The 26030-nt window shown below is 41.4% G+C and overlaps 1 protein-coding gene across 10 annotated transcripts in view; it reads left to right on the forward strand.

Moving 5' to 3' along the window:
- XKR6 (XK related 6) overlaps positions 1-26030 on the forward strand; it is a 317023-nt gene that overhangs the window by 87976 nt on the left and 203017 nt on the right. For 6 of the 10 annotated variants that reach the window (XR_013363097.1, XR_013363098.1, XR_013363101.1 and 3 more), the window contains one exon: positions 1482-6314. The exons of 1 other annotated variant lie outside the window; for it this stretch is intronic. The gene's annotated coding sequence lies outside the window, so the exon portion shown is untranslated. Of the gene's footprint in view, positions 1-1481; positions 6315-26030 lie in introns of those variants that run through there. 3 more of the 10 variants (XR_013363103.1, XR_013363104.1, XR_013363105.1) reach the window with 3 other exon arrangements.

Below are 26030 nucleotides of genomic sequence, written 5' to 3' on the forward strand. Positions count from 1 at the left end.
GCACTGTTTGTCTTTATTACAGTAAAACGTTTTTTGGGGGTGCTATTTATTTATTCCTGTTGACCATGTCCTGTTAAAATAATGACGTAGCAGAGCTTAGAAGGCAGTTCCTAGGCTTAATTCCCTGGGAATAGAATTCTAGTAGGTTCTTTGCTCAAGTTCAGATTTTATACTAAGCCATCTTTTCAGAGCAAGTGGTTATTTGATCTTTCTTGTACTACATGTACTAGCATTCATAGCAGAAATAGTACCACAAATTTACTTATGTTTAGCCTAAATTACACATTTGTTTAATTGATGGCATGCCAAGAAAATGAAATTGTCATCCCATCCCAGAGGATGAGACAGAGGGCAGATTCTACGGAACTGTGACAACTTAATGTATTTTTAAAAGTCATACTTATTTTCCTGTTTTCTTCAGGGACTCTGTTGTTGCTCTAGTTCTACCTTCCCTCATTTCTCTACCAGAAAGCATTTTCTTATACATTGTATTGCAGATATATCTTAAAAACAATATTTTCTCCAATGTCGAGAGTGACTTAAATTCTTAAAATGTATTTTTATTTATATACGTGGCTTTCTGTGATGATAGACTTATTCACATGCCATGTAAATCCAGGAACTATGTAGGTTGACTGGAGTGTCATGATTTTATATCTGCGATCTCAGTTTATACTTAAATAAGTCAGTCTAGCTTTGTCCTTAAAGAGAAACAGATATAATGGTTGTTTCTTTGTTTTCCATATATTCTGCTGTGTTGTTCTATTCTTCTGAAATGTGAACTCTGAACTCTTCTGTGGAAAAATTAAATAGGCTAATCTAAAAAAGTACTTTTTAAGCTAACTGTAGAAGAATTGTTCATATAGTTCACTTTTATGTATTAATGCTTTAATAGGAAACAAGTACTGATCATTTTTATTTTTTGAAATTCTTGTTTCTTATGTTTACCCTTATAAAAAATTTTTTTCAAATAAATCCTATCTAAATTGGCCCTTTATAAGGCTAAAGAACTTTGAAAGTCATCTGTTGCATTTCATGTGCTAAAAGTTAGTGGGGAAGAAGTACGAAGACTGTAACCACTGTTAATTGACTAAAAATGTGGTTTCTAAAGGTGTGTGTTCTATAAGAATGAAATCAGTAATTTTAGTTCTGCATCTGAATGTCTGTCACCATAATGATAGCTTTTAAAAGAAAATCTAGAGCTAATGCCACTTTAATTTAAAGCCTGAAATTGTAAATGTGAAGATATTTAAATATTAAATAGGTGATATGTTTGAGTATAGTTTAATATTTTTCTTAATAAGTAAACTGCCTTGTTTCTAAGCAGAACTTTAATGTTAGACTTTAGAGCTTATAACTGTAAGATGAGAAACATTAACTTTAAAGTGTCATTTTGAAAAATAAAAAGTAAATATTGACCTTTTCTAAGAAAGTTTTTTCCTTTTGACATTGTTTAATTTTTTTTCCTTTTTGTTTTTTAGGTTTGCAATTTTTTTTGGTGATGGCATGTTCAGAATCTTGGATCCCTAAGTTGAGTGTGTTGGAAATATTTAGGAACTCTGGAAATTATTGCTTTGTGTATATAATGACTTACTAGGACAATCAGTAGCTTTAATAAAAAAAAAGTCTATAGAAGAACAGATACTATAATTTTGTGTTTCTCAGTTGACATGCATGTCTCAAATTCTCATCTACCAGTATTAGTGTCATTCTCTGGAGATAGTTATAGTTTGAAGATTTGGGGGCTGCCATGTTTTCCCAGGCAGGTTATGTCATCCTCCCATGCTGTGTTGGTCAGCTCCTTTTCCTTTCTATCTACCTTGCAGGGTAGCTTACTTAGACCAGAGGTAATTAATGATCAGGAGGAGACAAGTGACAGTCCTATGAATAGTCATTATAGAATTTCAGCCTGGAAATGACCTCAGAATGGTCTGTATTAGAATATGCAGATTTTATCCAAATACACTTGTGACCAAATGCTGCTGATTTTTGAATTGGATATTATTATATAGGACAGAAGTGCTAATGAGGAAAAAGAGTTGTTCCCTCTCTCCCCTATTGTTGGGTGCATGAATCAGTGCGAAGTAAAATGACCAAGAGATAGTATTAGTATAAAAGGGAAGGAGGAAAAACAAAACTTTGAATCTCCAAGAAGGAATACTTCCCCTTAAAAATTTGCAGGTTAGCTCTATTCCACGTACCTGAACACACTATTTTAAAACCATAAACTCATTTTCATGTAGACCCAGAATATGAACTCTAGGGTATGCTTGACCAGAGGAGTACCTGGAGAACTTGTTATTTGACAGGAGAATCAGGCAGTACCTGGGTGAGTCCATGGTTGACTGCTGGGATGAAGAGATTTGAGGAACTTTGTGGAGGCAGTTTTTTTTGATAGTCAAATACAACAGCCTCCTTACACCTCTGACCAAAATTGGGGAAAGATTGCTTTTTAAGACTGTCTTTAGAACAACTTGAAAGAGGAGAATTCATTCAAGGAACTATAGAGACTGGTAGCTCAGTAGAATGTTAATGTATTTGTTTATTGCAAGTTTTATTATTGGTAGATTATCCAATAATGTGAAAGTTTGTGTATAACCAAAGTTTTCATAACATTTCTATTAGAAGGCTTCTAGAAGCTAAATAAGATACCCTGTAGCATAACCCTCACCCCTTTGCTTTAAGAAGATTTGACTGATATATATTTAATAGATGGCACAACGAAAACATGAGATTTTTAAAAATCAAATTACATTTTAATTTAAATGTGCATTGCCTATTTGCTGCTAGCTTTTTAAAAACCCTGCTTCTGTGATACTTTTGTCAATAGAGGTGTTTCCTCTAAGACAATTCCAGCCACAATATTGACTGGGCCTCGGCATTTGATATACCCAAAAGGAATAAGGCAGACAGAAAAAAAACTTGGTCTCTACTGGAATGAATATTTTAAAAGCCTTCTTAAATTCTGAACACTTTGCGTACAAAGGAAAGAGACCCAAGAGAGGGAAAAAGTTAAGAGCCCAAGAATAAAAAATGGTGGTGAGGATGGGGGATATACTCTTACATAGTTAACCTAAGGTGTGAGGGAAATTAAGTTCCTGGAGAGATTATGAGGCTTTATATGAAATCCCTGGGACAGCAGACATTCTAATATTCAGTTGGGTAGTTCACACTAGCATGCAGTAGTATTTTAAGGCTAGTGACAGTTGATCTGGGGAAATATTAGTGTGTTTCTTAACAGTGAGTTTGACTTTTATTTTAGCATGTTATAAATGGGTGTGCAGCTCAAAGATGAACATCATTCAAAATAAGTGTCTTCAATATTAGAGAAAATATTATTAAAAAAGGATCTTTTGTCCCTGTTGTATAACTTTAGAAAGTAATGTAGAATACAGAGCATAATAGAGAATTGATGGCATGAATGTAATCAGTATTTGATGGTTGCTTTCTAGAAACTTCTAAATAAAACGTGACTTTTGTTTAATGTTGTCCTTAGTTGTACTGTAACAGAATTTTAGTGGGAAAATCTGTACCTTCATGGGTCACCATATTCCATAGTCTGGCACATCACTGTGAAAGTTTAGAAGTCTGACTCAGTTTCCCCGAGGAGGAACAGAGTGTTGTAAATTTTTGTACAGTAAGTACATAGGGACCCACAGAGAAAGTGAGCCTAGAACAATGAATGGTTCTTTGTATTTTGGTACCTTTAGACCCCTTAATAAACGAGGGTAACTTTCCCCAACAAGACTGTAATTTCTGAGGGTAGAGAGACTGCCCTGGTTGTCAGGTCAGGAAGCCCTGATCTAAAATATCATCTTCATTTTTCTTCTGACCTTGCTTTGACTTTATTGTCATTCTGTCAGGGGTTCTCTGTGGCCTTTGAAGGGAGCTTCAAATCTTGAAGGATGTTTATACTGCCTTGTTACATTGAACTGAAGCCACAAGTCCAGAGCTTTGTAATATAACGGAGCAAACCTTGACTACAAAGAGCTGCCCCACAAGTACAGTGGTAAAAATAGAGCTGAGGCTCAAAAGTATGGCACAGCCTTCTAGGTAGTACCTGCTTCCTGCCGGTGTAGGGGCGTTTACTCCATAGTAAGTTGAGTATTGATGTTTTGTTTTTTAAATGGACATATTTCTTCTAAAATCCCTAATTATTATAAAAGTTTTCTACCTAAGTCTCCCCTTTTTTTCTCATATGTTAGGATGTCACATTAATGGTATAAAATGTGTATTTCCAATTAACATAGTAACTGGGAACTTGCGATTCTGTAACTTTGTGACTCTGAAATTTATAACACATTCTCAGGAAAATTGTTGAGATTCCCAGATAATTCCTTCTCCATTCCTTTCAAGTTCCTGAATGTATGATTGTTTCCGAACCTTATTAAGCCATTTATAAGATTAGGCAAAACTGTCTTCGGTTCTATTTTGACACAGAATGGATACATTTGATTTATCTTATTAGAAATGTGTTTTGACAGAAAATTCTATTTGAATGGCTCTAATCTTCACTTTGGAATCTCAGATCCCCTGCTTGTTATGTTGTTCATTGTGACTTTCCTGCCAAAAACAGCTTTGCTGAGAAGATCATCCTTGAAAAATGAAGAAATCTGAAGAAACTGATTTGGGGATTGAGTAAACAGATGGAAGAGCACAGTCAGATTGACAACTGCAGCACACTTTGGAAACATCGTAGACTGCATTGCTTTTGTACATGAAACAATTTGACTGTTTTATGGCCTGGACCTATAGAGCAAGAAAACCACCTCATGAAATGTATCTTTGCCATAAGAGAGCATACTCTGGCCTCTAAAACCTTTCTGTCAGAACAGCCTGCTGGTGACTAGCTCACACTGATGGAGAGAGCCCAGGGCTTTGCACAGGACTGGAAGTTAGACGTCATGTTCTGGACTCAAAGGTGTTTGTAAATTTCCCCTGGGAATATAGTGTTGGGGGCTTTTTTTTTTTTTTTTTTTTTTGGGAGGGGGGCTTTTTTAGCACCTGTCTCCCCCATGCTTTGCATGTCTCCCGAGAAAGGCACCCGAGCCCATCTGTGCCCCGATTCTTGTTCCCTGGCCATCCGTTTCTGCACCATTGACTTAAAGGTGGGGGAAATGTGGAGCATACAGGATTCCAGCATCCTGTTAAATCCATCCCGCTTAATCCCTCCCAGGCAATTGTATTGCATTTCCTTTTCAGCCTTTCTCAATGTTGCCTAAGTTTGAGCCCCTTGATTAGGTCAAGATAGAATGAAAACCCCACCATTTCAGGCTTCTTCCTTCCCGTTGCCATGTTTTGTCTGGCCCGTAATGGGAGGTTTGCAAGTCAGCTTACTGTAAAAGAGTCCACTTATGTCCTTTGCTCTCCATCTCCCTTCCTGCACGTTCTGGTCTAGAAATAAAGCAGATCTAGACTTGGGGATTTGGGCTGTGCAAAGTGTGCCTATAGAAATTCACAGCACTGTATTTAGAGCTGCGGTGTTGACTGTCGTCTCCTTTGTACCTCTGCCCTGTGCTGGGCACTCTGTTGGGTGTGGGGGCCCTCTTCCTCTCCAGCAGCTGACTCTCTTGAAGCCAGGAGTAGACCTCATGGTGCCATAGGTACAGAGAAAACCACAGCTGACCTCTGTGAGAGCTTCCTAGTTCTGGGGTCATGAGTTCATGAGGCCAAGTTACCAAGATCTTTGTGTCCTGCCCTGGACCCTAGTCAAAGCTGGGCACATGCAGAGAAAGTCATCATGTCAATAGGATTTTGAAAGCAAGACTTGTCCAAAAATAGACCACATTTCAGGGTAACCATGAATCCACATTGACTGTCCTGGTATGTCTTACTTTAAACAAAATAAAGAGTATCTCTTAAAAACACTACCAAATTACCGTGATGTGCAAAATGTGATATTACTCCAAAAATAATTTTTACAAGTGGCTTTCAGAAACGTGCAAATGTGTTTTGTGTAAAAGAGTATATACTGTGTGTAACAATTTTCTGATTCTTGCTCTAATAAATATTAAACTTAAGTGGTCTCAGTATTTTAAACCTAATAGTTTGAAATTATTTTTTGAGTAAAAATTTAAAGTATATAATATTTTTACTTTTCATGTAATGTGCAAAGCATTCTTAGAAGCTACTTTTACATGTGTTTGTTTTCCACATGTAAAACGACTGAATAGGGGCTGTGTCTTCAGTAAGAGTTTCTGAAGCTTTGGCTGTAATTACCAAGTGCTCGGGATTGGGCTGACTGGAAATGTATATTGAGCTTTTCTGTGTGAATGCAGCAAACTGTCCAAATAAAGTAGCTTTGTACCCTTGAAGGAGCTTTTACTAATTAAATTTTTATTAAATATCGGTAAGTTAAAGGAGAGGAAAGGAACAAAGAACATGTAAATGAGGGTCTAAACTAGTGGATTGTGCCCTTTGGCTGTCAAAGGTAACAGTGGTAGTGAGTCCTGGGAATGGGGTAGGGGCGGCAGTGTAGTTTGTAGAGAAAGACACCCATCCAGCATCAATAGTGGGGGATAGGGGGTGGTCAGTGGGGGGGGCAGTAGGGGTTGGAGTGGCAGTCAGTATGTGTGAGCTGTGCTCCATGGACCTGAGTCCAGGGTCCAGGAAGCTTGGTCCTGGAAGTCCGTCCTCACATTGCTGAATGCCCAGCCAAGGATGGGTGCCAGTTGGAGGCAAAACAGGAAAAAGAGAAGGATGGGCTGGGGACTTCAAAAGTTTTTTCCAGTTTCAAAATTGCCGTTTTAAACTTTTATGTCATTCCTTCTACTGTGTACCCTTGGTAAAATAAAAAGCTTGCCATGTCAAATTAGTTCGGTAAAGATACTTTAAAAAATGTATCAACCTGTGAACTCAAAAGGCTGCATGCTGCTTGCTTGGTTCTTGGAAATGTGCAGGATTAACATACTAAGGTCCCTGTTGTTTATCCTATGTCCCATTGAACAGTTTGAGAACAGTTTGGGTAGGTTTAGATAATTACTTCAACATTGCTATATAGTGGGAATCACGGTCTTAAGCTAATTAAGGTAGCAGTTAAGGGGTGCCTGGCTGGCTCAGTCAGTAGAGCATGTGATTCTTGATCTCAGGAACGGGAGTTCAAGCCCCACACTGGGTGTAGAGATTAATTTTAAAAAAGAAAACAGTTAAAAGGACAGCTAGTATCATCCTGTTTCAACCAACGGTTGACCAAGAACTCCTTCTGGAAATCTCATACAGATTTCCAATAGCTTTAAGTGAAGATAAACGGAAACCTCAAATAACACAAAGTAAAAATCCCACTACAGTACAAATTCTGAGGAAATCATTTATTACCTTGCAGATAAGTTTTCAGCCTGCAAAAGAGTCACCAACCTGCAGAAAAATTCTACACTAAAAGTGACCAGAAACAGTGCAATGGTTATAAATTGTGTTATTTCTGCTTATCTCCAGTAATTAGTTTAAGATGGACTCTATATACCATTGCTTGTGTGACTATTTTATATCCCATATGCTTAACGTGCTAGCTGCGGTAAGTGATATATTCATATATGTGTGTGTGTGTGTGTGTGTGTGTGATGCAGTGAGTTTTCAAGAAAGATACTGAGATTTCTTCCTTTGGCATCTAAAGATGAAGGTTGGTATCCTTCCTAAACAGGTGCTTGTAGGCAAGTTCAGAGGAAGTCCATGGCCTCTAGTCATGCTTTGCAGAACTCCAAAGTACTTCCCTTTATCTCGGAGATACTGCAAATTTCTCACCCAATTCTTCATTAGGGAAAGCTTGCCATATTCTACATTGTTTTCCTTAGAGACTTTTTCTTAGGAGACCCAATTTTGAATTATTAAACCCAGGGCTAAGATTAGTGAGGCAGACACCTGCTTTCTGTATTCATTGGGACTTGAAAGCAAGAATGAAATTACTAAATAAAATGAAATTGATTTGAGGGATGTTCTGGACTTCATTTGCTGTGTGCTTGACATCCTTTCCTGCTGGCGGAAGACTCAGTGAGGGTTTGTAAATTTCCTCAATCCTGGAGGGCATCGCTTTGCCGTCAAAATTTTGGATTAAATATTTTGAACGTTCTCAGTTATGTATGTAGCAGAGAAGAGTTTGTAAATAGACACATACTGATTGAAATCATTTCACCATAGATTGACCATTTGACCAAAGATTTGCCACTTTGTATTTGGAAGAAAAAATAGAAATTACTTACTGTGGGTCTTTGATGATGGTTACAAGCAGGAAATTTAGTTTCTCTCTCCAATATTTCAGTCTTGCTCCAAACCAAGTTACATTTTTAGTCAAATCATACCTCAGCACTTTTCCGTTAGGAATGAGGATTTTCTTTAGCTCCTGAGGGGCTCTTGGTGGCCTTTCCAAGTGCCCTTTTAACCTAAGAAGACTGCATCACAGAATGAGTTCCGCCATTTTAAAAGCCCCATTTGTGGGATCTTCTGGAAAAATACTGAAATACATCATCATTGTAACATAGTTTCCCACTTTCAGAAATGAGGAATTATCCTTAAGTCCTAGGCCAAGCGAAGGCATATGTGTGGTTCACAGATCGCTGTCTATGCCTCTGGCTGTTCTTGTTGGGTCTGATTCAGCATACTTCCGGTGTGGGGGCTGCTGAGTGGCACAGTGTCTGAGCACTTGAGCTTCTTGATGATTTTAGGAAGTCAGACAGGTGTTGGGAGCATTGCTTTTCACATCTACCAGCAGTAAGCAATTCCGGTTTGCTTGCTTTTTATGTAACATCTAAGAAGTCACTGTAGCAAACCGCAGTTCTCCCTTCTTCTAGATTATAATGTTTAGATTTATCTGTTTAAATTAAGAAGTAAGGTTAATTCCATAGCTGCCATTTCCTCAGGGGGAAAAAAAAGTGCCAGCCGCAGCTGACCTAGAATTCCATCTTGGACTATTACGTAAGTCTGAGTGAGCAAGAGTGTAAAAGTCTTTTCTCTCACTTTTCCACCAGAAAAGTGGCCCCCTCTGGTAGTGAAGCTGATGACCACCTGAAAGTTTTGAAATTAAGAGCAAGAATCAGGAAAAGGTGTTAGCAGGGAAGTGGCACCAGGACAGAGTAGAAATCCTTAAAATGCAACATTTACTGGCCAGTGCTGTTGGTTTTATCCATGTTTTTTTATGACTGAGCAGACCAAGGCTGAGCCCTGTAAACTCTGGCCTCTTCCAGCCCTGTTTTCATCCTTACCTTGACGGAAACTCAAATTCTCGAGAATGAAATGTTTCAGCCCACGTATACGCTGGTGCCTTGCAGGGCATCAGATCATGAGTGGGCAAGGGCTCTTGATCCTTAACGTTGTGCCTGGAAACACTACATATCTCCACACTCGGAGTTCTCACTAGCCTTTCTGGCTTCCTGCTTCTCCCTACCTTTTCAGAAAGTCTACAGCAAAAATAATTTTTGTAAAAAGCTGTTTGGTAGGGGAACTAGGGAAGCACGGTGCAGTCGGACAGGACACTGGAGTGAATTGTTTGTTCATTCCTGCAGCATACTGATGGGTGCTTGCCAAATGACAGGCGCTCGCTCTTCTAGGCACTTTGAGGAGAGAACACACAAAGCGTGGAGTTCACACAGTAGTAGAGCGGAACAGACCCAGCCTGTAGACTATCATCCCATGGAACAGAGAAGGGCAGAGCACCTGCGATTGGGACGCCAGTGTGGGATGGAAGGGCAGGTCTTCATTCTTCAGGAGCTCAGAGTAGACCTCGTTGGGAAGGTGAGATTTGGGAACCGGTGTTGGAGCTGACAGGCTTATCTTGAGGAAGAGAGAAAATAAAATACTGGAGAGTTTCCAACAGTTGTATACTGGCTTTTTCAGCCACTTGGTCCTGGTAGCCCTCGCTGCATCTAGATGCAGCTGTGCACACTCCTCCTTGTTTTTGCTACTGTTGTTTCTCCTACCTGGATTTTTCTTTTCCAGGGCCAGGCCCACGTGGCCCCTCAGTGACATGATTTGGGGATTGAGGCAGCATGATCATAACACGCAGCTAGCTAGACAGGATGGCAAATATCCTCCAGGAGTGCAAGGGTCCCTCTGGGGAAGGATGAGCTTTTGGAAGGGGCCCTCCGGGGCGCCTGGCTGGCTCAGTCCATGGAGCATGCTCCCCTGATCTTGGGGTTGTAAGTTCGAGCTCTATGTTGGGGGTAGAGATTATTAAAAATAATAAATAAACTTAAAAACCAGCAAGGGCCCTCTAGGGCAGGCAGTGTTTATTCCATAAGGAGGTCCCAGGAGGCCAGGCCAGGTAGGGGCAGCACCAGGAGCAACAGCAGGCCAGGATGAGCATGGTCAAGCAGCAGATCATGGAGGCCCCCAAAGTTCATGCTGAAGAGTAGAGGTTCCATTCTGCAGGTGGGAGGGGACCCAGGCTGTCCTCTGTGGCTCCTCCCGTGTGGGACTTTCACCTGAGGATAGCCCAGAATTGTTGGCTCCCATGGGTTCGCAGTTTATTATCTCTGGCAAGTGAGGGAGGACGGAGAGGTGGTTGGTAATGATTCCTCTCTTCCGTCTCTCAAAACCTGTATTTCCAAAATGCAGATCACCTTTTATCATAAACAGGAGATAATTTATAAAAACTCAAATGGTGCAGAACGACAAAAAAGGGCAAAGTTCACTATCTCACTACTGTTAATATCATCATCAGCAGCAGTTTCAACTTCTCCATCATCCGTGCTCACAGCAGCCTCTGTAACCTCGGCTCTAGGGGGATGCAACCAACGAACTCCCTGTGCTGGAAATTCAGCAGTTTATAATTTTCATTATTCAGGTTCCTTCCAGTTTTTCACTCTCATAAACTTGGTTTCCAATGAATAATGTTCTGTGTAATAACTGCACTTACCCAATTATCTCCTTGGTGTAAATAAATGATAGACACTTCAAAAAATCGGGATGCCTAGAACAGAGGGTGGGGGTGGATGGATATGCAACACCAGAATTTAGTACAGACATTACCATCGAGCGGTTTGTGTGTGCTCGCGGGTACACTTTTGAAAGCATTTTAGTAGCGGCTAATGTCTCCAGATCTGCATAAAACGTGGTGAGCTGGGGTAGGGGAGATGGTGGTCTCTCCTTCGGGGGGGGGTGGTCAGGTGGGACGCCCATCTCTCCTTGGTCCAGCTGACCCATCAGGGCGGCCTGCTGCTCACACAGCACACTTGCAGGCAGCTTTCAGAACCCCGACTCCAAGGCCAATGCCGGCAGAAGCTTTTGGAATACAGGATGATGAGCACACATGAGAGCCAAACTAAAACTGGAGCCTTCCAGCTTCCTCGCATGACACTGCTTTGATTCCAAGTTTTACTATTTTAATTAGGCGGATCAAAGAGACAACACGTTTTTCTGAGCTGTTGAAAATCATATGGCAAACTGCTCTGTTTTTCAATGTAGGAAGTCTTTACAAAGGTTAAGTGTGGATGATGTTCATTTGGGGCCTTTCAGGGGAACGTACCATCTGGGAGTGGGCTAATTGGATCCCTCCGTAGTGGTCTTCCACCAATGCCCTCCCTCCCCAGCCATTTTTCATCCCTAGGTTCTCTGGATGGTTCCTGAGTGAAACCTTTTTTTTTTTTTTTTTTTTAATTTTATTTATTTATTCATGAGAGACACACAGAGAGAGGCAGAGGCAGAAGCAGAGACCTGGGCAGAGGGAGAAGCAAGCTCCCTGCAGGGAACCCGATGCGAAACTCCATCCCAGGGCCCCTGGATCACGACCCAAGACCCAAGCCAGAGGCAGACGCTCAACCACCGAGCCACCCAGGCGCCCCTCCTGGGTGAAACCATTGTGCGCTAACCACCATGAGGGGAACTCTGTGTTTAAACACTCAATGTCCAGTTATTGTGGAAGGTTTGGCTTGGGTGGAAGTCATCAGTTCTGTTCTCTCTTCTAAAAAATGAGCGCTGCTGAACGCAGTGTAGCTCTATCGCTCTTGTACTCACCAGCCAGGCCCGTTAGCTCGTCCCCACTCCCTTCTGGGGGCCTCTGCACTGGCTGACCCCCTTGGCCTTGGAGGCTCCTCCCCAGGTCCTCCCCTGGCTCACTCCCTTGCTTTGGTTAGCTCTCTCTGAGAAGTCTCCTCATCAGGGAGGCCTGCCCTTCCCCTCCTGTCTAAAAGAGCATCCCACTCAGGCCTTCCTGATTCCTTCATAGCAGTTACCGTGAGCTGGCACTAAAGATTTGTCTCCTGCACTAACACGTCAGCTCCGAGAGGGCAGCGTTTTTGCTCTGTTCCTGAGTGTTCCTCCGAAGCCTGCAACAATAGCTGCCATATGTTAGAAAGTCAGTAAATGTGTGCTGTTCGACGAGTGAATGAATCCCCCACTGTTCCTCCCCAGGGACTTGTGAAGAAACCAGGAGTTTTTAACTGGAATGAAGTCAAGGACTTCGGATAAAGCAGCAATTATCTCAGGGCCCCATCTCCACAGAGGCCTGTCCTTGCCTAGCAGGGCCATTTCTGCTTCCAGCTCCGTCTCTTACCTGCATGTTCACCTGAAGCCATCATCTCTCACGTTCCCCCAGTTCGGGGGTGACCTGTGCTAATAGTAGGCACTGCCTTTAAAAAGCATCTTAATGGATTAATTAATACATTCGCTAGGTATTTACTGAGCAGCAGCTGTGGTGCCAGGCACTATGTGAGAGGCCAGAGTGACAAGAGGCAACAGGACCCTCACTGAGCTTACTGTTATGAGTGTGAGTTTGGTTGGACAAGATCGCCCTCCTGCCACCCCCAGAGCTAAGAGCAGAGCTCAGGAGGAGGGGGAGCTTTGCCCAGTGTGGGGGAGGGCTGTGTCATGGGGGACCGGGGTATTGATGGGGAGGTGGTGGGCTGTGGGTGTAGTGTGTGGGCTCTGGGTAGAACGAGGGCAGAAATGTCAGAATGACGACATGCCTACCCCGGGGTTTGGCTTGGGCTCCCCCAGCGCTCGGGGGAGAGGAAGGAAGCTCTCTGTACTCTTGTTTTCTACTAGGCTACATTAGTAAAAAAATTCTTATGACTGTCACATCTTTTGGTTAGACTTCTGTGGACTAAATTCAGAAGCTAGTAATAATTTTATTTTTTTTATTTTTATTTTTTGCTAGTAATAATTTTAAAGATTTCTAATTAATTTCTAATTCATAAAGTCATTAAATATTTAAATATGGATGACTATTCCAGAAAGTTCCAAAGCCAGAGAGTCTGTTTTAAAACAACTTTTGGAAAAAAAAAACAACAACAACTTTTGAGGGGCGCCTGGATGGCTCAGTTGATTGGGCGTCTGCCTTTGGTTCAGGTCATGATCCCCCCGGGTCCTGGGATCCAGCCCTTGCATGGCATCAGGCTCCCTGCTCAGCGTGGAGCCTTCTCTTCCCTGCTCCTGCTCTCTCTCTCTCTATCTCTTTTGAACAACAAATTTGTATTTCTCCCACTAAAGATTCAAAAGAAAGAAAAAGAACAAAGAAAACTCTTTGTCCAACAATGCAAATAGACTAAAATACAACGAAACAGGAGCTCCAGGTGATTTTTCTCACTTACAAACAATAAACAATGAGTCCTTCGAATATTCTACAAGAGGAGAGGTATGTTGAACTTTTCCGTAAGGAACATTTATCTGAAAAGGGACATAATACAAACATAAATGACCATGTACCCTACCATGTAAGTAACTCAGGGATTTGCACCAAGACAGAATTAGAGGACAAACTCTAGTCATGAAATTATTGAAAGCTCTACAGCTCTACAATGCGCTTTCTGACATAATGTTCTAAGGGTGAGAGCATCCGGAAAAACCAAAGACTGGTAAGAATAGGGCTTCATTTTCAATTCACTTCATTTGTTCCTGTCCCCTGGGTCGGTTAGCTCTCAGTCTTTCTCAAAGTGTGTGTGTGTCTCCCTGCGTGAGAGACAGAGACAGAGACAGAGATAGAATAACCGAGGGATTTAGATCAATTGCAAATTCGGACTATTTCTGGAGTGGGACTTGGAAATGCTGTTGCTTTTCCAACAGGCTGGCTGGTGAAGCCAGTACAACTGGTTCACAGACTGCATGGACTAGCAAGGCTCTTAGACGACCAGAACTTTCACATGCATTTTTCTTTTCATAACTTTATAACTCTCCTATGAGTTGAGCACTGCTGGTGTCACCTCCTTTTACACATCACAAGGCAGGTCCCAAGAGGTAGATTGCCGAAACAGAGCTTGATGCCCCATGGAGTGTTTTTATTAGGAGTTGTAGTTTGGTGGTTGCCTCATGACTTTGGGAATGGGGAGACAGAACTAAAATGACATTTTTGGAAACCCAATAGAGAAAATACTCACTTTTATGATTGCTGTTGTTATGAAGTTCCTGAGGTCTTAGAGCCAGAGCTAATGGACGAGGGAGATAGTCATGTGAGACTTCTTACACTTGCCATTTTTAGGCAACAGGAAGATAGCAGGTGGCGAGTGTCCTGCTGGTGACAAATTTAACTGTCTTTGGGGAAATGGGATTTAACTTGATTGTAGGCTGCCTTCCATCTTCCGGATGGAGCTAAAACTTGAGAGCTGGGTGGCTTTGATTTATGGAGCGCCATTCCTGTCAGATGGTACAAAGGATGTGCAAATCATATGCAAATGGGCCAAATCTCACTCAGAATTTGCCAACCGGAAACACGACATCTTTATTCCAGCCAGATTTTAGTGTGATCTTGGGGTAACTTTCAAGGAGGTCTCGACTAGGCTTACTCTTAGCTGAGAAATAGCTAAATATTGCCTAGCACAGAGAAAGGGATGAGCATGGAAATCCAGCATGGCGTTTGTGTCTGTGGGTCCTGTACCCCATCCGGGGAGAGGAGCCCCAGCTGGCCCTGGAGTGATGAGATCTAGGGCAGAGTGGATCTCTATGGTCTTTCATTTTCAAAAGTACTTTTTTTAAGGAGAAGGCTGCTTTCTTTTTTATCAGTGTTGGTCTGACTTCCTTTTCCAAACTGTCTCTCTTGGGCATTTTCTGCTCGGCAATGCAATGGTATAGAACTATTGGATTCATCCAGTGTCTTTATTCAGTTAAAAAACATGAATGCTTTGATTTTGGTGTTCTACAAGTGTCTTGTTAGAAACATAATACAAAAAAAAAAAAAAAAAAAAAAGAAAGAAAGAAAAGATAATACATGTTCAGTGCAAAAATTTTGGAAACTAACGAAGTATAAAGGAAAAAATCACTATACTCCTACTACTCAGTGATAACTATTGTTATCATTTTGATAAGTATCATTCATGAACGTATTTTACCCAGTTGAGATGATGACAGTATTAAGGTTTGTTTTGGCTTGGTTTGTTTTTTGCTCTTTAAGTTTTGTAACCTACTCTTTCACATGAGTATTAGAGTGAAGGCTTTCCCAAATTCTGAAATACTATTGAAGAGATTTTTGTTGGCTTATTAGTTTGTTTTCCTAGTTGGCATTCCTTCAGATGGATATATTCTAGTTTATCTGGTTCTCCCTTACTGATTAACATTTAGTTTGCTGCCTATTGTGTAATACATTATGCTAGAGAGAATTCTTTGTTTTTTTTTTAAGATTTTATTTATTCATGAGAGACACAGAGAGAGAGGCAGAGACATAGGGAGAGGGAGAAGCAGGCTCCTCTTGGGGATCCCCATGTGGGACTCGATCCCAGGACCCCTGAGATCATGACCTGAGCCAAAGGCAGTTGTTCAACGGCTGAGCCACCCAGGCGCCCCACAAGAGAGAATTCTTGCACTAAATCTTTGTGTGCATCTCCGATTATTCTTTTAGGATAAATATGGAGAAATAGAATTTTCAAATCTAAAGATATATGTAAAATAGTTGTTAGATAAACAATGCCTTTTGATAAATACTAACGAGGCATGTTTCTGGAGAGCTCGATCCAATTTTTACCCTTAACCAACAATGCACACACTGGCTGTTTTGGGGGTGTTGTGTTTAAACCACCTCTCTCTGACAGTCTAAAATGATATCCCTTTGTTTTAATTTGCATATGTTTGGTCTCCCGGAGACTGAATTGATTATATTTCTTTCTTTTGTGAAATGCCTCTTAGGTCCTTGGCTCCTTTTCCTTTTGGAGTTTTGTTTTGTTGTTGTTTCTCAGTGATCCTTGAAAGCTCTGTCTTGTACACATATTTTCCCTTATTTGTTTTTTTCACTTTGTAGTTTTTGTTGACATTCAGAAAATGTTATGTTTTTACCAATCAAATTGTTCAATCTTTTATTTTAGGCTTTCTTCTGCTTAAAAAAGTCTTCCCAGCCCTGAGCTGAAATGATTCTCCAAGTTAGCTTTCACTGTAGATGTCACTGGAAGACAGAAGAATTAGGAATTGGCAGCAAGCATCTTGAGGAAAACACAACTGCTAATTAAATGTGATCTAGTCTTGTTCACCCTGGGTGGCTCAGCGGTTTAGCGCCGCTTTCAGCCCAGGACGTGATCCTGGAGACCCGGGATCAAGTCCCACGTCAGGTTCCCTGCATGGAGCCTGCTTCTCCCTCTGCCTGTGTCTCTGCCTCTCTCTCTCTCTCTCTCTCTCTCTGTCTGTCTCATGAATAAATAAATAAAATCTTTTAAATAAATAAATAAATAAATAAATAAATAAATAAATAAATGTGATCTAGTCTTAACCACATATGTACCTCAAAATTACCTGTTAGAGCCTTTAAAAATGACCAGTGGGATCCCTGGATGGCGCAGCGGTTTAGCGCCTGCCTTTGGCCCAGGGCGCGATCCTGGAGACCCGGGATCGAATCCCACATCAGGCTCCCGGTGCATGGAGCCTGCTTCTCCCTCTGCCTGTGTCTCTGCCTCTCTCTCTCTCTCTCTCTCTCTCTCTGTGACTATCATAAATAAATAAAAATTAAAAAAAAAAATGACCAGTGCCTGAGTCACACACCAGTACCATTGAATCAGAAACTTAAAAAAACAACAAAACCTTACACAGATACACAGACTTTGAAAGGAATGAGCCAAGTTGCATGTGATTTTTTTTCTCGTTTGCTTTGAGTATTACATTTTATTAGCATAATGGGTGTGTTTTGTCTTACCCGTTACCCATGAACAATGAATATCATAGGGCTTTCAGGAGGAGGGGGATTGGGAACTGTATGCTGGGAGGCCCCTGCAAAATTACAGCAGTCTTTGCAAGCATCAGTCTCTCCAGGTGGTGGTTATTTGACATCATGTGACTAGTTCTGAGTTCCGTGGCTGGTTTGCTTAAGTGTCACTACTTTATGGCAAGTGGATTTTTCTTTTTAATTTGAAGAGACGATATACTTACAAATGTAATGTATTTTAAAGGATATCTAGAGTACATACAATATATTAGAAAATACAAAATATTTACAAATTATAAATGTTAACACCTTGTATACTGTGTGTGTGTATACATTAACCAACATTATTCTTTGATATATAGCAGTATCTCATTTGAAAAGAGGTATAAGGCTGCAAATTAGTATTTGCAACTTGGGAAAAGAAAGTCAATCCCAAAATGGCCAATTTGGTATCTCTGTACAAATATGAACTATGCTCATTAGTTAACGCTGAAAACACACTCCTATTTCTCTAGCTTGGAGCTGCCTCGTTAAAAGATTTTATAGGGCACCCCTGGTGGTTCAGTGGTTTGGAGCCACCTTCAGCCCAGGGCGTGATCCTGGAGACCTGGGATTGAGTCCCATGTCGGGCTTCCTGCATGGAGCCTGCTTCTCCCTCTGCCTGTGTCTCTGCCTCTCTCTGTGTGTCTCTCATGAATAAATACATTTTTTAAATCTTCAAAAAAAAAAAAGGATTTTATAAGGGAATTCGCCTATGAATCAACCTGTTTTTTTTAGTGTCTACCCCATAGGCAGCATCTTGCATTTTAAGAAGCCAGTCAGCCTGTAGGAGGTGAGAAGAAAACAAGGAAGGACCTTGACTTTGGGCAAGGAACTTAGCATCTCAGAGCCACAGATATGATGGTGGTGGCAGTGATGATGATGATGGTGGTGACAACAGTGGAGGTGGTAATGCCATCTCATAGGCCTGTGCAGGGAGTGGGCATGGCAATGTAAGTTTAGTGTCTGGCAGCTGGTAACTACTTCATTACTTTTGTCCCACCATCCCTCACTGGCTTATTTAAAGGAGGATGTTTAGGGGTAAGGGGTAGGAGGCAGAAGGTTCTAAGGAGAGGTCCCTTTCTGTGTTTGAGGTCCCCTGATCAGTTTGAGAAATTATATATGCCCCAAACAAAAAGTAGATAATATAAAGACACCGAAATATAAAGGGCTAAATTTAGTGTTATACTTAATACATTTATTATTTATTAGAAATCAAAAAACGGGAGATACAGGTTGAAGAGCTACAATGCTCTTGTGTACATCATTTTCATGTAAAAAATACGTGAACTAGATGTGAATGCATCTTAGGTCATTTCAAGGAGGAGGAGGAAGAAAGGTCATGTTGCCAAAAATCTATTATAACTAATAGCCTAAGAGACGTGAGAGGGGCTTAAGTACTGGCAGGGCGAAACCCAATCTACCATCAGGCACTGGGGGCCACAGACTCACCAAACTTTATGCCAGGCAAATTTTTCTTGCATAAGCATCTTTGTGCTGTGGTTGAAGTTGTGACTTGAGATAAACAGTGGATGAGAATGCTGGGCTGGCATATTGTGAGGCAGGTTTGGCCACTGTGGCCATTGCAGGGCTGTGAGGTGTGCAGGCAAGCAGTAAGCAGCCAGACCAGGTCTCCCTGTGTTGCGAGCCCTGGGGCCGGCCACCCAAGGTCTCCTTGTAGCTCACAGTGTCCTATAAGATGAGGGAACCAATTGGCGAGATTGTGTGCTCTTCAGGCCCATTTCAGCTCTAACTTTCCATGATGAAAAACCAATTTATTGATTATTGTGGGCCAGAAAAATTGAAAGAGGTTGAAAGGGAGCCTGAGTTCTTTTCTGGCTGAGGTTTGTCCTGAAGCAAAGCAAAATGAGCTTCTTGATCACCATCCAGGAGGAAGAGTTTATCTTTGGACCTCTTTCCAGACTTCTTGCTGATCTTTGCAGGGCAGGGCCATGGCCAGCTCTTGGCGAACTTGTGAACTAAGCAATTTTTTCTTCCTAATCTTTTATCATCTTTGATATCCTCCACCCCCCAGCACAACACACCTGATATCATAGCCTCCAGAGGGTACAAATCTTTCCAGTCAGAGTCCCCACCTAACCACTGCAAAAATTTAGATGGGGGAGGGGGGGTCCCAAGCTGAAAGAGTTTGTTGAAAGACTTCCATGTTCAAAGTCCAAAGTGCTGGGGCACCTGGGTGGCTCATTCGGTTAAGCATCTGATTCTTGATTTTGGCTCAGGTCGAGATCTCAGGGTCATGGGATCGAGCCCTATGTAGGGCTCTGTGCTCAATGGGAGTCTGCTTCCCTCCTTCTCCCCTTCCCTCTGCTCCTCCTCCTGCTTGCATGTGCTTGCTATGTCTCCCTCTTTACAATAAATAAATAAATAAATAAATAAATAAATAAATAAATAAATCTTCAAAGTCTATAGTGCTGTTTGTATACTTAATGTTCTTCATTTTGCTCAGTAGATTCGTAGCCAGCATCTATTGTATGCAAAGTACTGTGCTGGATTCTTCTGAAGTATTTTTCAAACTGCATGTCACCACCCATTAGCAGACTTTAGTTTCAATTTAATTGGCTATAACCAGAATTCCAAAAATAAAACAAATAGGCAAAAAATCAAAGTGTCTCACACATAGTAAGGCTAAGTGCTTTTTAATAAAACATTTGTTTCAGTTTTACATTTGTAGATGTATGTGTGTGTGTGTGCATGTGTGTAATGAGTGTCAGTGGAAACTGTATTTCTCACTGCAATATAGTTAGAAAAGTTTAAAAACCACTGCTAGGGGCTCCCAATCCCTTATCTGCAACTCCACATTCCAAAGCGTGAAAGTTTTTTCTTAAGTTTGGCATAAGTTCATTTGGCAGAAAAATAGTGATTTTTTTTAAAGATTTTAATTATTTATTCATGAGAGACACAGAAAGAGAGAGAGAGAGAGAGAGAGAGAGAGAGAAAGTCGGGGGAGGGGAGCAGGCAGAGACACAAGGCAGAGGGAGAAGCAGGCTCCAAGCCTGACGTGGGACTTGATCCCGGATCTCCAGGATCAGGCCCTGGGCTGAAGGTGGCACTAAACGGCTGAGCCACCCGGGCTGCCTGCAAAATAGTGATTTAAGGGTATTTTTGGTCTTTTTCTCTCTCACTTACTGTGAATATTTATACACTTCACTGCAGAATAGAGTCATACCTTTGACCCCAATGGTCGTGTTGCACTGAATTACTTACCTAAGGGCCAAAAAATTCTGAACAACAGGACTTTCCACAAGATACTGTGGACCTACCTTAGGGATATAACAGTTTTCATCCATTCAGCAAATACTTATCAAATGCTTACTATGAGCTGGGCATTGTGTTTGGTGTCAGATATGGAAGGAAGAAAATTAGTATGAGATGAATTCCTGCAGAATTTCACAGTCTCGTGGGTAGGATAGATTCAAGGCCACCAGAGCTGGACTTCAGCACTCTCCTTTCACTTTCCTTCTCTCTGTTAGTTCACCCAGACCCTCGATTGCAAGGATTTCTCTGCCGATGGTTTCTAGGTCTCCTACATCACATTTCTAACACAACTTCATACCAGTACTTCAGCACATTTAAAAACAGACTCCAAACTCCTTCCTCCTGTATTTCTATATCCTAAGAAGTACCACTGTCACCCTCACTTGAACACAGCCTTACTCTAGTCCTTGACCCTGTCATTGAGCTAATTGATCACTTCCTGTTGATAATTTCCTACCTGTCACCCTTGCCGCATTCCCTTTTCTCCATTCTCAGTGCCTCTTGTTGGTACAGATGCAAATTACTACTTCTAACCTGAAAAGATGGTCTGGAGCAGTAATTGGGAAGAGCTAGGGTCTTAGGATCATAAAGACCTCCACTCAAATTGTATCTCTTCCCCATTCTGGCCAAGGGACCTTAGGAAAGTCTCATAGGATCAGTTTTCTCATCTAGGAAACAGAGTTGATAATGTATATTTTATGAGTTGTAGTTAAGAATAAAAATACATACACCAAAACATTATTAAGAGGTAAGCCACAGACTGTGTGTAGATATTTGTAGGGCATGCAACTAATAAGGATTAGTATTCAGAATTTATAAAGAACTCCCTTCAAACCAGTAAGGGAAAAAAAGACCAATTTTTAAAAAATGGGCAAAAGATGTGAACAGACAGTTTCTAAGGAAGAAATCAAAAGACCAAAAGATGTTCAACCTCATTAGCAATCCAGGAAATGCAAAAATGAAAATAGTGAAACACTGTTTCACAGCATGAAATGTAGGCAAGCACATCAAGCAATAATAACTCATCTTGCTGTTGTATATGTAAATTATTCTATTCTCTGTAGGGAGCAAGTTAGCATTATCTAATAAAGTTTATGATATGCATATCAACAAGTCAGCATTTCCATTACCAGGAATGTCCTTTACAGCTTTGTTTTTAATGACAAGAACATCATAAATAACAAAAGCATCCATTAAAAGGAGTCTGGATATTTAGTCAATGATATACCAAACAGCCATTAAAGTGAATACATTTGAACTACATTTGTATCATCATGGAAAGATCTTAAAAAAATGTTCAGTGAAAAAGGCAAACCACAGAATATCTGCAGTACGAAAACATTATGTAGAAATTTTAAATATGCCAAACAATATTATTTATATATATTAGACATATGTGGGTGCATGTATATGCATATGTATGGGTGAATATATACCAAGCTTATGAATAAGAGTATATCTAGCAAAAATATCAAACTGTGCATGAAAACAATTAACAATTTCAGTGCAGTAGGTACTTCAGGAAGAAGAATGGAATGGAGAAGGATGCAGAGAGTTTCAGTTGTTTATTAAGTGCCTTATTTCTCAAAAAGAAAATGAAGCTATGAATACAAAATGTTAAATTTTGACAAAGCTGAGTGGGTATATTATTCCTTGTATAATGCTCTTTACTTATATGCTTGAAATACTTCATTTTTAAAATAGCACTCAACCCCACTCTGGCACTCAGTGAAGGTATAATAAATATTCCTCTGACCCCATTCAGAAGGCTTCCAAACTTCCTTTCCTCTGACTAGTTGAGTACCATTCCCTCCATCTGGCCTTCTTGATCAGACAAGGTCTAAACAACCTGGTGAGGCAGTCTTGATCCTCCCGTCCCTGACTCCAGCCTCTGTTTCTAGCTTTAAGCTTTAGCACTTTACTCAGTGGACCTGATGTTTCAGCCATGGGATCCCAGGTCATACTTGATGCTTTCCTGACCCTTTGTCTTGGCTTGTATGGTTTTCGTAGTTAGAATTCCTTTATCTCTTTTTCCTGGTTATACAAACCTAACCCTCTTTTCACTCATCCATTGGCCCATCCATCCATCCATCCATCCATCCACTCATTCGTCCTTTTATTGAGCATCTTCTATGTGCAAGGCACATATAGCCTAGCCTGATCTTTTCTCTCAAAAATAATCATAACTTTCCAAAAATCTCCAAAGTGCCTTATACCTCTAATACGGTATTTATCATATTAAGATTTATTTTATCTTGCTAGACTAGGCACTGAAGGGCAGATACTATTCTCTTCATTTTTAATGCCTGGCACTTGTAGGAACTCATTAAGCCCTGGTTTAAGAAATAAATGGGTTTCAGATTATATATCCAAAACATTGAAATCAGTGTTAAGATTATGGTTTAATCCTCATTACTTGAATTTAAATATTTAATGTCTTTAGCCCATTGATTTTCATAAGAGTATCATGTACTCCCTTCCATTTTTGTCACCTGAAGGAAGGGAGGATTCAGCCATTCTGCCTTCATATTTTCTGAAAACTCAAGACTCCAGTGCACCAGGCATGATCTCACCTCTCTAGGGACTTTGCATTTAGTTAGAGGAAGACAGTGCCACAATAAATTAGTTAACAGGACAAGACAGTATGAGGTGTGGGTCAAATAAATGGTGCTGGCATCATGATCTGAAATCGTCCTTAATGAAACAGCTTGTTTCATGCTTGGCTGTGTAAGACTGGTTTTGAGATTCAGTCTTTTGCAAAAGGATCTGGGTCAGAATTATCATTTTGTGTCGGATTGGGTTTCTGTAAAGTCCTCTTGCCCCTCCCTGCCTTTTGGTTCAAGGAGATACTTAACAACATCTCTATTATATGTAAACTGATACACAGGTATGGATTTGAAGATGTCTTCTGATATCACCATTTCAGAGGTGTAAGCCTGAAATATCTTTCTGAACTGATGCTGAATGGAATTTTCTTTGCACTTTTTCAAGATAAGTGTCTGTGGATTCTTAAAGCTACTAGCCTTCCTCACACCCCTTCTTTAGCCCAGTATACTCCTGGAAAACAGTTTTCAGTCTGACAGCCGTTGTACTTTGTGTTTCCAACAACCAGTCCCAGTCTGTTTGCTTGTTTTTATGGTTATTCCTTATCTAGGTAGGCTGTTTGAAAACTTCATTTGAAAGCAATCATTATATGGACTTCACTCTTTCCTGGACAGAAGTCTCTTCTTTGCCTTCTGCCTCTGCTTGAATATTTCTAGTGATGGGAAGCTCACAATTTCTCAGTGTTAGTGACCTTTACATGTGGAATTAGAGATTCACAGGTTGTCTGAACATCATGGGAGGGTTGGGTTCAAGCAGTGGGGCTCATACAGCATTCCAGGAAGACCTGATCCTCCTCCCAAGGTTCAGGATCTGCTGGCAGATCCCAGTTTTTTTGGGACAAGTGGATCTATCAAAGCTTCTTTGAATCATGGCATCATTGGAGTCCTAGCTTTAAGAATGCTGGTCATATTTCTCCAATATTATTGTGAATGACTGTCTTCTGGGAGGCAAAGAATGGAATCCAATTCTGGCTGTCTGAGTGTGGGTGGGGCAGGAAGAATGAACTGGAGGTAGAGGGAGAATTTGGGCACCTATATATGGATTGGACAGGAGACCAAATAACCAGGGAGAAGCTGCTGGTGCCCTGGCAAAGTCCCCTCAGAGGGAACAGGTGGGTCAATATGCAGAGGTGACCCTAGAACTTCTAGACCTGGGGGAGGGGGGGCGGTCAGCCAGCACGTCTGATTGGCTGAGGTGGTCACGTGCCTGACCACCCTCCACCTTCCCCACCAGTTGTATTCCCAGTAGAGGAGGGTCTGGATGGAGCTTTCCACCTCCAGGATGGGCAGCAGCAGTACTGGGGCCTGGGAGCCCAGAAGGTGGCCTCTGGACTGCCAAAACAACAACAGGGATTCCTTTTCAGTCACAAACTATGAAGAAGTCCTGAATGTACTGTATGGGATGTGACACTGTCTGAAAAAGAAAAAGTATATAAATTGGTTTGGTATTATTCCTGGTTCTTTGCTTTAAGCTTTGGCATGTCTGTTTTATTGGCTGGGGAGGTAAATGTGACTTACTAACAGAACCAGTGCCAGCTTGGCCCTTCTTAATAGGGTCCAGGGACTGGCTGCCAAGAGGAGAATGGAGCTGGCATTAGGAGGTATGTCACAAAAGATAATCAAGTTCCTGATTGTCCAATGACTGTAGGCTTGCTTCTCACGCATCGAGCACGGTCCTCTTCTTGAGTAATCCCAAAGCACGGTTAACATTGCTGGGATTGAAGTGTTGATGTGCTGTTCATAACATTACAAAGTGTGTTTTCTCTTTCTTTGGGTTATGTGTGACGTGATGGAGGCCCTGGAGACCCAGGACACCTGCCCCTGCCTGCTGTGGTGCCCCCTCCACTTGGCTGGGCCCTTTCCTGTCCTGGGCTCCCTGCCGGCCTGCCCCCCTCTTGCATTGTCTTGGCACACTTTCTACCCTGGTTGCCCTCCTCTGCCCTCCTCTGCCCACCTTGCTTCTCTGCTTTCTGACCACTTATCCCCTTCTGCTCTGGATCTCCCAGCTATCTGACTTGGAATCTCAAAGCCAGTTTCCAGGTCTTGACTCTCTAAGGAATGTGAACATTAACAGAAGATACACTTTTTGTGATGTTTTTTTAAAAGGCCACCGCTGTAAACACAACTGAGACTTAAAGGCTGAAAGAAAGTAATGGATTCACAGTCCGCTCGAGTGAATGAGTGGGAGCTGCTTGCTGGATAATTAATAGCTGCAGTTGACTGAATGGAAGGATCTTATAGGCGGGAGTAATATTCAGGCAGCTGGGAGACCTGTCAGGAACATGCCCCTGAATCAGAATGAATCTTCCCTGTGGCTGCTGGACCAGGAGAACTCTTCATGGCTGCACTGGGATTAGTTGGAGGGGTCCTGAACTCAAGGCAGTGGGACAGGAGGACCGCTTGGATTGGCGGTTTACCAAGCAAGAGAAAATTAGTTCATCCTCAGTATCAGCCCAACATGGAGTATTGTATTAATATATACTGCAGTATATATTTCCAATGCTGCTTTTTTGGAGTAATAGGGATTTTTCTTCTAATTTGATTTTCTTCTTCTGTTTGGATGGGTGGTAGTTGATGGAGGATAATTGGATTATCACCAACCTACACATTAGGAACTTTCTCTCTTATGCCAGTCTGAGGCTTCCTATTCCATTTGAGAGGGGCAAAGGCTCCTGAATGAGGAAAAAAAGGAAACCCACCCTACCTTCTCTACACAGTGTCTGTGTGACATCTCGGAAACCACTAATCTGCTCTGTAAAGTGGGCCTGATGGTACTTCCCTTTTAGGGACATTGTGAGGACTCAATAGGGTGACATAGGTTAAGCATCAGGCACCCTGCCAACCACTTCAGTCATATCCTGGAAAAGTCAGGACTGGCTCTGAATCCTGACTCTACAATTTACTATCTGTGTAATTTTAGGCAAGTTAACTTCCCTGAGTCTCAGTTCCCTCATCTTAAAAATGGAATTCATACCTGTCTCACAGAGTCAGGAAGATTAATGGAGATGACATACGCAATTGTCTAGCACAAAGCTAGGGCCGTGGAAGATCAACGAGCAGTAATATTTATTATC

This window comes from Canis aureus, chromosome 24 (assembly GCF_053574225.1).
Source record: "Canis aureus isolate CA01 chromosome 24, VMU_Caureus_v.1.0, whole genome shotgun sequence".
NCBI lineage: Eukaryota > Metazoa > Chordata > Mammalia > Carnivora > Canidae > Canis > Canis aureus.